Source organism: Pinus tabuliformis, chromosome 4_2 (genome assembly GCF_031772625.1).
Source record: "Pinus tabuliformis cultivar Carrire ecotype Pingquan chromosome 4_2, CPIR1, whole genome shotgun sequence".
Taxonomy (NCBI): Eukaryota; Viridiplantae; Streptophyta; class Pinopsida; order Pinales; family Pinaceae; genus Pinus; species Pinus tabuliformis.
In genome coordinates this window covers 1,044,706,943-1,044,717,629 of record NC_142304.1, presented here as the reverse complement: position 1 = coordinate 1,044,717,629, position 10,687 = coordinate 1,044,706,943, and the positions used below count along the sequence as shown (strand labels likewise).

General features: G+C 39.3%; 1 pseudogene; it reads right to left on the bottom strand.

Annotated features, from left to right (window-relative positions):
* Positions 1 to 8,465: 8,465 nt before the first annotated feature.
* Positions 8,466 to 9,674, bottom strand: LOC149173192 (thylakoid lumenal 17.9 kDa protein, chloroplastic pseudogene; annotated as a pseudogene).
* Positions 9,675 to 10,687: the final 1,013 nt, after the last annotated feature.

The following is a 10,687-nucleotide window of genomic DNA, read 5'->3' as shown; positions in this document are numbered from 1 at the left end:
AACATCTTTAGGGACTTTGGATCTCTTGGATTATGGACATTTCATGCTTATAGCTGTAAGGCACAAAAATGTCTATAACAGTTGCCCCCTAAAGTATGAGGCCGTTTATCGGGTGAAATGCTTTATTAGGAGGATCCGAAGTTCATTCAATGCTGGGAGGAGACCTGTAATAAGATACAATACAATACATTATTTTTCATACTGTTTTCATGATCTAGCTGAGGCGGGCATTCCCATGCTCAGCTTTATAAATTCATTTTTATGTACATAGGACAGACAATCGTCTGATGGTAGACTGATGATTCTGATGAAATCATCATCCTTTTGTTAGGATGATTATCTGTTCTGCAGTGCTGTACATGTCAATGTCTTTATTTTTCCTGAATATATATCGCAGCCCGGATGGATGAAACTAGATCCAGGGTCTTCAATCTCGTCCGATCTTCACTCTAAGTACAAGTCGATCCATGTGAGAAATGTTTTGAAGTCGAACATGGAAAGACATCACTTGATTACCAGTCAATGATGTAAATTGTTAACAAGCGCGAGAGGAATCACCGATAATGATAATGACCCTCAAGGTACTGCAGTACAATTCACATGGTGTGAATAGAGGACTTGGCGTCGAACACCACGCAAAATATTTCGGTCGAAGGTCATTGATGTATACCTGTCGCCGGAAGTGAGAAACTTGCCATTGAGGCATGCAAGCTTCAAAGTACTGAAGGGGGTGTTCCTAGATCAACTTCTTGGATAATGAGCTGATGTCAACAAGAAGCGATCCGTCAAAGGAGGGCCTTGATGTATCCCACATCAGTGACACGGAACGGAGCAAATGATTTTGATGGAGGTGAAAACGATCTGATGATATATGGTTCAGGGTGGCGGTCATGAAAGAATGAAGTATAATGTATGGTAGTGGATGGGACACGGTTGACTTCTCTGGATGACTTCTCTTGAACATATCGGCGACACTTATGTGATGGATTGGTAGCATTTACCCCAAAGGTGGATGGTATGGTGAGACCATGGTGATGTGACTGATGAATGAAACAACCCAACCCGACTCAGGCACGGAGTGGAAGTGTCATGTTCAAGAGCGACTTGCTACCAATAAAGGTTCTTTGAGTTTCTTCCCAATTTTTCCCCAGTCATTGCTAACCAGTACCTCTTTATTTTTGTCAAGCTTGAGGAGGATAACATATGTTTGTTCTACAATTTTCCCTTCGGGCAAACCCATCGCTATGTTTTAACGAGCCTAGCGATGGTGAAACTCATTCTCGTCTAAAGAGAAGTTTGTCACTATTAATGTTTTTAACGAGTCTAACGACAAAGATAACTCGGTCCTTTTCATTTTTAGAGAGTCTAAAAAGGTACGTAAAGTTAACTCCGAAAGTCCTTTTTCGTCATCTAATCCCTTAAGTCTGAAAAAGTATAAAACAATACAGAAGGGATGAATTTTCGATAGTTTTAATGAGCCGAACAAAACAAGCGCTCGATCTTTTTGTGCAATAATCCCTCAGGTCCAAAAAGATTAAAATCTAGAGGAGGGATAGCTCTTTCGGTCGCTTTAACGAGCTGGAAGGCCAAAACTCGGAAATCTTTTCATATTTTACGAGTCAAATGAAAAGAGCTTAAAGAAGACTCGTCTTTTGAGGAACGAGTGATAAAATGGGTAGCAGGTGATTCCAGGTAAGGGTTGGAATTTTCCAAGCACAGCAGTGTCACAAGGATGGCTAGTGAAATCACTCTTCGCAGTTGTTCCTCAAAATGGGTAAACAATCAAATGGAGGTGAATGATCGGCCAATGGAAAAGTGGAGGTGACGGTGCAAACACGACAAGGGCTTTAATGGCTGATAATGTTACATTCACGGTGGTTATTTACCGGAGGATAGTTCATTTTTTAACGAGCTTAAACGTGGGTTGAAAAACTTTCTCGATCTTATGTTTATTTTTTAACGAGCATGAACTATGTGCTAAAACTGCTTGATAATCCAGTCATATGATAAGAATGTCTCATGTAAGATTCCATTTTTTATGGAGCTTGTGCCTTACAAAGCTATGCCCCACATCCTTTCGTTATGCAAGTTCGGAAACGACTAATCCTACGAGTTTAAAGGGTTAGACCTACAGGTTTAAAGGGAGGACCTAAAAATTTAAAAAATAAATAGCCGCCCCTTGCTTGCACTCAAAAAGGTTTGCATTCCCCCAGGTATAAAATAGAGTTTCAAGGTTACCCATCAATTTGCAGGAAAAACGTTTGTTTAACCGGGAGAGGCCTACCTCTTTTAGGTTACCAAAGATTGTCTCATTTGCGCAGCAAACAAAACATTTCTTCGGCGATGTCTACCGAGATAGACAAAGGTGAGTGACAATGAGTGCCAAACACATAACTTTGAAAAAAGAATCTTATTCTAGAACAACCCCTCTTCCAATCACGGATGGGGTACGGACTAGTCATATTCTCCCGCGGAAACCTACCTTATACCCAAAGTTTTCCTGCCGAAGCAGACCAGGACGCATGCCCCCTGGGTTCCAGTCATATCCCTCCGAATTACTCGCGCTCATCGGGAGGACGGACCGTAGGTTGAGACATTTCTTGTGTGAAGAGACCATTTAAGGATGGTATATGACTATTTGCGATGCATGATCCGGGAAATGAAAGCTGGTCCACGAGCTTGACCACTCTTCCTTCGTACGGAAAACACATTACTCTAAAGAGTGAGGAGACAATGGCTCCCATGCAATATATATAGTCTCGTCCAAGGAGTAGGTTGTAATCCAAGGGTCCTTGAACGACCATCCCGTTCATTTGAACGGTCTTCCCTTTCAATGTGATAGGCACATTGGGGAGGATCCCTAAAGGTCGAATGGTTCCTTTATCAAAGCCCGTCAGATTTCTCATTTCAGGCGAAAGCGATGGTGAACCAAGCGCTTTCCAAGAAGTAGAGGAAAGGATACTCACAGATGCCCCCTCATCAATGATGGTGCCAGCCATGACCATTCTGTATATTTGGATGATAATTCTGAATGGTATGCTTGCTGGCAAACGGGGTCTGCCTAGTTGGTTCAAGTCGAAGGATACAACTAGGTTGCTTGGTGGTGGGACCGAGTAAACGGCCGGGTATCGCTCTGACGAACTTCCTTCCTACGATAAAGGAATGGATAGGTTGCTCCTGTGTTCGTCGGAGTCTGTGTTGATGAAGAGAATTTGGATGGTGTCATCTTTATTCTCCTCAGTGACTGTGTCATTCGAAGATAAATCCTCTGAAGGCAAGACCGGGTCAACTGCCGCCTCAACCTTTTGACTTTCGTCGGGTATGGATTCAGCTGGTTCATCTTCAATGACCAGCGCTTCAGTTGACCACTTGAGCAGGCCAGCTGGATTCTCAACTAACGAAGGACTCAGCAAGAGTTTTTTATATCCAGGAGGGAGTTGTAACGATGAAACCAGACGATCATCCAAGACTCTTTTAGCCTCGTCTAAGAAAGGAAAACGATGGATGGCGTGGTTGCCTTCACACAGTTTACAGGGAGATCTAACTCTCCCTCTTTGTCCTGGGACTTCACTTTCGCTAGTTGACGGTGTGCTTTCAACATGGCTATCAGAGGTTGACGCCACCGGATTGTGCAAACGGGGAGACCAGTCCCTTAGTATCCGAGGGATGCAAGGAAAATCTCTGTGAAAGTGGTCTCCCTTGCATATGACACATGGCGATTTAGGTCTGGTCAGTGCAGTGTGTGGATTTTCATTAGACGACACTCGTTTGCCCCCAATCGCTTTTGGCTCCTTCTTCTTCTTCTCTTTCTTCTTCTTTTCCTTCTTCTCCTTAGGAACTTGGTTTTTAGTTTTACCAGCCCCATCAAGCGAAGAGGAAGGAGGAGAGGAAGAATTAGAGGAAGTAGAAAGCTGGTGGGTAACTCTGGACTGGTCTAACTGCTGATTCGACTGTTCAGGAATAGTGGTGTTCTGAACGACATTGGTTGAGAAGAGCCAGACTGGCAAGCCAATTGTCAGTCCTGGAAGCGACAATGTGGCCATATGGGGCGCACCAATCTCTCCCCAATAGGAGAAGGGACTAGGATTTCCACCAAGGGGAATTCCTTGGTTGGTGGGCTCCATTTTCTCAACCTAAAGATCAACGTAGGAAGAAGGGTATGAATATTCCGTTTAAAATAAATTTTAATGACGCTTAGACACAACTTGCTTTTTCAATTTTAATGAGTCGAGAAAAAGCAAAAGATGACTCTAGTCTCCTTCGATGTTTTAACGAGCCCGAAGTGACAAATGCTCGGATGGACTTTTTCCGTTATAGAGTCTGAAAAAGGCCAAAAGGAACTGCTCTGGAGTTCTAGGTAGAGGGTGTGCCAAACCAATCGCAAAACCGCAGAATACTTTTTAAGGTACAGGTGGTCAATCTTCCCGAATGCTGTGTTCAGTGGATTGCGATCAGTAGGGTGGCCGACACGGCTTCCTATGGATAAAGGTTTTATGCCTATAGGGGTATCCCAATATATACTCGACGGTACGTGGGATCACAATCTGTACTGGCGTTTATCGTCTCTCAGGAGGAATCACCCAACCATCAGCGAGATCGACAGTCACCAGGTTTTACGACGTCGGAACACGTCTCTAGCCTAGACCTCTATGTTGTGCGTTAAGTTACAAAGCGTTGTTAAGTTCATTCAATTTATTTTAGGTTGATCTTTCTTAGAAGTTTGCCTTTTTGGATCACCACGAGATGTATATATACAATTCCTAAATGCCGTCTAAAGATGATAAGCAAGCATTTATCTCTTTTCAACAATGAAAATCCTAGCTACAAGGGGAAAAGAAAGACACAAACGTTTCTCAAAGAGCAAAGAGCACACTGTAAATGCACTTTTCCTAAATCAAACCATACAAACTATCAATATGCAAATGCACAAATGCATGTATTTGTTTTCACTTTCTTAATATTGATGCCTAAAAAGAAAGTTGTTGTACAAATTTGAATTCGATTTCAAGTGAAAACACAAACAAGTTTCTTTTTAAAATCAAAAAGACGATTACGAAACTTTATGATTTTGAAGTAAACACTTGTTTCGACACTAGAAATTCACAAATTCAAACCAAAAGAAAAAAGTAAAAGTGCAATCAACTGTCAACAGCAAACAAACTTACTCCTAAGATCAAAACGACACTTACAACAAGTCTAGATCTAAGGGCGACAGTATGACTAGTTTACTTTTGTAATGGGAAACTGCAAATGATGTAACAAATACACAAAGAACAAATACAGCTTCTTTATACAACTGAGGCGGAATTAAGGCAGAAAAAAGGGGTTTTCAGATAGGTACACACACTGATAACAGGCTGCAAAAAACAGAGATAAAATTGAGCAAAAGGAAGCAGGGAACCACAACTGCACAAGGCAAAGGCTGATCAGCGCACCCCCAGCACAGAGAAACCGAACTTCAGTGCAGGTAGCCCTCTCGGGACCTGCGTTGAAATGCAGAACCTCTTCACAGAGTCTGCACTGAAGTAGAAACGAGAATTGTCTTTGGGTTTTGGGTCACGGTTTGCAGTTTAATCTATAGTTTTTGGCCGGATAAAAGCTATCAATAAGGTACAATTAGGAGGATGATTTAAAGGAGGACTAAGAGCTATCACAAAGGGCAGTTAGAGCATTTGTGGATCAGTTCGTTCAGATCATAAACAGACCCAGTGAGTGGACTAGAGTGGCAGATCTCTACTTTGCATTTGTAAATGGCAAATGCAGTTCGATTCTCCACTCCTAAGTTTATGAGAAGAACAACAGTAGAAACACAAATAAACTAACTAGACATGATCCCCAGCAGAGTCGCTAATTTGTTGTTGGGAAAAGTATCTATTCAGAACACCCCTATCCCACTCTAAGGTGTGATAGTGCCTTAGCAACAAACAAGGAAAAACTAATTGATCATTCTTCTTTATGAAATGTAAATGAGGAGAAAGGATCTAACTAACCTGTGTCTTTCACTAATTTGTTGATCCAATCGCTCCTCTCTTCAATAGCTCCCAGCTCCTTGCTCCCTTACCAGCCCAGCTTCACCGAATTCTTGCAAGATCACAAGGGAGAGAAACTACACGAAGATATAGATATACATTCATAAAAAGCTCAAGATCAGATTAAATTAAACATGCAAATATAACAAAACATCATTGATACACAGCATGTAGGAGAAACTCAAATAGTTTATTGATAGAATAAGAAAGTCCAAGAGGAGATACAACCAAGTGAGTTCCGATCCAGCATCTACCTCCCAGCAAAGGAATCCCTTCCTCTCCTCCAACAAAGCATAAATCACCCAATGTACTAATCTCAATATCAAACCAATAGCAATTCTCTGCAAAGTACAAAATTCCAGCCTCCTGGATCTCTGGGTGAGAGACCCATATATAGATGTAAGCAGAGAGGATGAGTCAGCTTATGTTTTGACTTGTGGCTTCTCTCTGTCAGTTCTTGCTTCCACTTGGAGGTTGAGAGCCTCTTACTCATCACTAGTCGAATTCATTGAGGCAAGTGTCACTGGAGAAGATTCTGGAAGCTTCCATGGTCTTTCCACCTCGTTGAATGAGCTTGCCATTTGTCATTTCCCGCTCAGCGCACCCTAGTAGTGCATTTAGGTGCATTGCAACGCACCTAGCTAGTGTACTGGGGTGCATTGCAACGCAGGCAGCTAGTAGAGCATCTGAATTGATCTTGAATTGGTTGTTTCTGAGTGGTTTTTGGTGGAGAACTTCTGGGAGAAGCTGTCATTGGTTGACCTTGTTCCTTTAGGAGCTGTAACAACATCTTTAGGGACTTTGGATCCCTTGGATTATGGACATTTCATGCTTATAGCTGTAAGGCACAAAAATGTCTATAACATAGAGCTAGTCATTTTCTTGTATATACATTATTACATCCTTACAGCTAGTCATTTTCTTGTATATACGTTATTAAATCCTTATTCAAGAATGTTTTTGGCACTTGCATTTTCTCATTATTACCATTTCTGCACAGATTTTTTATCACAATTAGTAGGATAAAATATGAGCACCATCATATAGGAACAATAGTAGAAACGTAGTATATCCAACCATATCAACCTCACTATCAACCAAGGCAACAACATGAGCATCAGTAACAATATAACATGAGCAGCAACACTCCCTCCATCAACAACACTCCCTCCATCAACATCATCAGTAGCAAAGTATAACCATCAACAACATCAGTATAATATGAGGAACAACACATTATAAACACCAACAACAACAACATCACTCTGACCAATTCAAAATAGTTGTAAACATGATCATCCTCAAGCAACAACAAAGTAACCACCTGGTTAGCAAGCACATGCAAGACATACTCCCCTTGAGCATCATAACTTCAAGCACCACTAGCACAACTGATCATCAATATGATAAGTATATATAAGAAACATCAAACTCGTGCATCAACTCCATCTATGCTAAGATCAATCTTAGGCCAAACATAACATGCCATGATCATCATCATCATTCTCTAACTCAATATATAGTAGAAGCATCTTTGACAAAAAATAGTAGCATGATTAAAAATGAAATACAACTCCCACAACAATCATGACCATATATATCAAGTAGAAACCATGCACTAGATATGCCACCCCTAAGAATCATCTTCATCATCAATCCTTCAAACAAGGCTTTCTTTGTTGAAAGTTGCAACACTTGTACCAAAGGACTAACTCTTGACTAAGGATTTGACCAAAAATTATAGGGCTTCATAAAGTTTACATTACTTAAGCAATCAATTTACATCAAGGACTCCATGAACTTGATAATTTTACACTTCACTTAATGGAGCTACATTAGTAACAATCAAAGACTTATTAGCACTGAAATGTGCTTACACAAGGACACAAGACTCTCTCTACACTTATGCAATTTGTGTACAAGGTATAATCATGAGATATAAAACCATGGAAACGATCTCTTTATAGTATTGTACAATTTCAAACTATATGTCCCATAGATTACCCAGTCCCAAGAAGGTTGGTTATAAGCAAGCAGAAAGAGCCCAGTAAGGTAGATAAGTTTATTAGACTAGCTTGAAAGTAGCAGTTCTGATTTTCTGTCCGATGGCTACCTGTCGACAAACCTTTAGTCATGTTGACAAATTTTAACAAATATTATGAAGGAACTATTGTTGCGTAGAATAACTTGATAAGCTAAGATATATTATCTTTTCTGTATGCAATATAAATGGATTTCATACAAGGGAAGTTCCTTCTCTATACACCTAAACTCTTGAGCAGATACAAAGTATTTCAATGAACAACAATAACCATGACTTTACCCAAGCATGATGACTAGTTCAATCGGTTTGGTAAAGAACTTGATTTCCTCAATGGAAAAATAACCAAAGGAACTAATCCCATGGTCTGTAGAGAACAAAGAAGTGAAAAGGAATCAATACATTGAGTCAAAACTGTGGACATACCACCTAATTCATTGACTATTTTGTTCAATCTCTCTTCCTGACTTTTAGAGTTTCCAAACGCAGTTGTAAATGGATATACATAAATAACTTTCTTGGCCATAGATCTATATGTCACTGTATCATTTTTCACCAAGAATTCTATTACATCCTGACCCAATGATCCATCTACTTCTGCTTGTAGATATCTACCGCTTGGAGTGTCTTCCACTGTAATAATCTTTGCATTTTTTGGGGTTTCCAAGATGACATCCTCAATTTTTTAATAACATTGTCGGAATAATCCTAAGGAATTATCCATGGTAGTGAGAATGAAGAAAATCTCGAAGTGGTTGAAATGCACGTTGGATTAGTTGAAGGGAATGGCCATATAATCCCATTTTCTAGTCCGAGATGGAGATCTCCCTGTCATTGGGAAAATGGTGTGGGTGAGATGGAAGGAACTAACAATGCAGATAAAATGGTGTGGGTGAGATGGAAGGAACTAACAATGCAGATATAGGTGTTGCTAAAGTAATGCCAATTTCTACAGAAACCGATGTTCCAACGTTTTTATGCCTTCTTTGAGGCTCCAACGGCAACAAACATAACACACCTGTAACTTGCTTCATCAATAATTTTCAAATCAACGACCACTTTTGAATCTCTGGCTCAACTACAAAATATTTCTTTAAAATTTTGTCACCAAAACAATTTTCTGAATTTCCCATTTCAAGTTCTTCTTCAAGGGTATAGTTCCTTTGTTTCAGCTGGACAAACTCTCCTTCTAGTTTTATACTCTCAAGCTTTATACCAAACACTGCTTTCTAATGTTTTCTTTCTTGTTCTTGTAACTTATGGTTTAACTGGTTTGAATCATGATCATACTGAGTCTCATCTAGAAGAAATTGATTTATACAATCTTGTAAAAAAAAAAAAAAAAAATCTAACTTACCCTTCACATCATACTTGCTCATTTTAGTCATTTTCTTGTTCATTACAGCCTCTACTTCATTTTTAGGAAATCTAATTTCATCCCATTTCTCTTGCATGTCTACATCTTCACCTTCCTTCCTCAAATTCAGAAGAGAAAGAAATTTGTGATCATTGCTATTGGTTGCTGGCTTGTAATTATCATCTGAGAAAATAAGCGTTCTTTTCTTTTCCATGGGAATGTTAGACACATTTTCTACCTGGATCATTCTCATTAGAATCACTTCACGACTCAGCCTTGCTACGGTTGGTACTGCTTGCAGGCTTCAGCATCACAACACAACCTCAACGAAAAGCAAGTGAATTGAAGTTAATCAGATTTTCCTCGATATTTTCTAAATGCTAAATGCGGTCCAGTAATATATCTTGATTACATGAAAAATCTAGCTATGCATGGAGGAGTCAATGAACGGGGATCATTGGCTCTTTCAAATTTGGTTACCATTTGATTTATAAATAAAATTGAGTCGAATTTAGGTTTTGCACTAAATCAATGGTAAGATTGAATCAAGGATGAACTCCATAATCAGATTAACTGACCACATGCACCATTATTAAACTTATTAATTCATTCACATAGATTATGACCACAACCAGATTTCTTGGACCAAATCCAATAATCACTTAAGCTATTTATTTAATCACTTGACAAATTAGATGGGAAATACACTGTTATAGCCCATGGATTTGAAGTTGTTGATAATTACCCAAGGGTGAAAATTGATTTTAACTTGAGCATGCATATTCTCGAAACCACGTCATCGAACCCAAAACGTTTTCAATTTAATTCATGAGACTAATACTTCACCCGCCACTGGGAGGATTAAATTGAATTGGAGAGGTGAAAACTACATTATTATACCAACTGACAAACCATTTTCAGAAGGTGTATAATTACTACACAAAGCATAGAATCGACACATTATGTGTTCCATCCAGTATTTTAAAATACTTATAAGCTTACCAATGTATTCATCTTTGGATTCTTTCCTTTTTTTAATTTTAATTTTTAATTTTTTTTAAATTTATTCTTCTCGAAAGATAGTCAACCAATCTTTTTAATATGTGCAGGAAATTTCTCATCATTTCATGTATAGGAAAAAAAATGAGTAGATTTAAACTAGAACATTTACCCAAAATAAACAATGTCAAATCTGATGAGGCATTTTGACAAAACTTCCTTTGAGGAGCTCGTCGAATTTATGTAATTTTTCTTTCATGC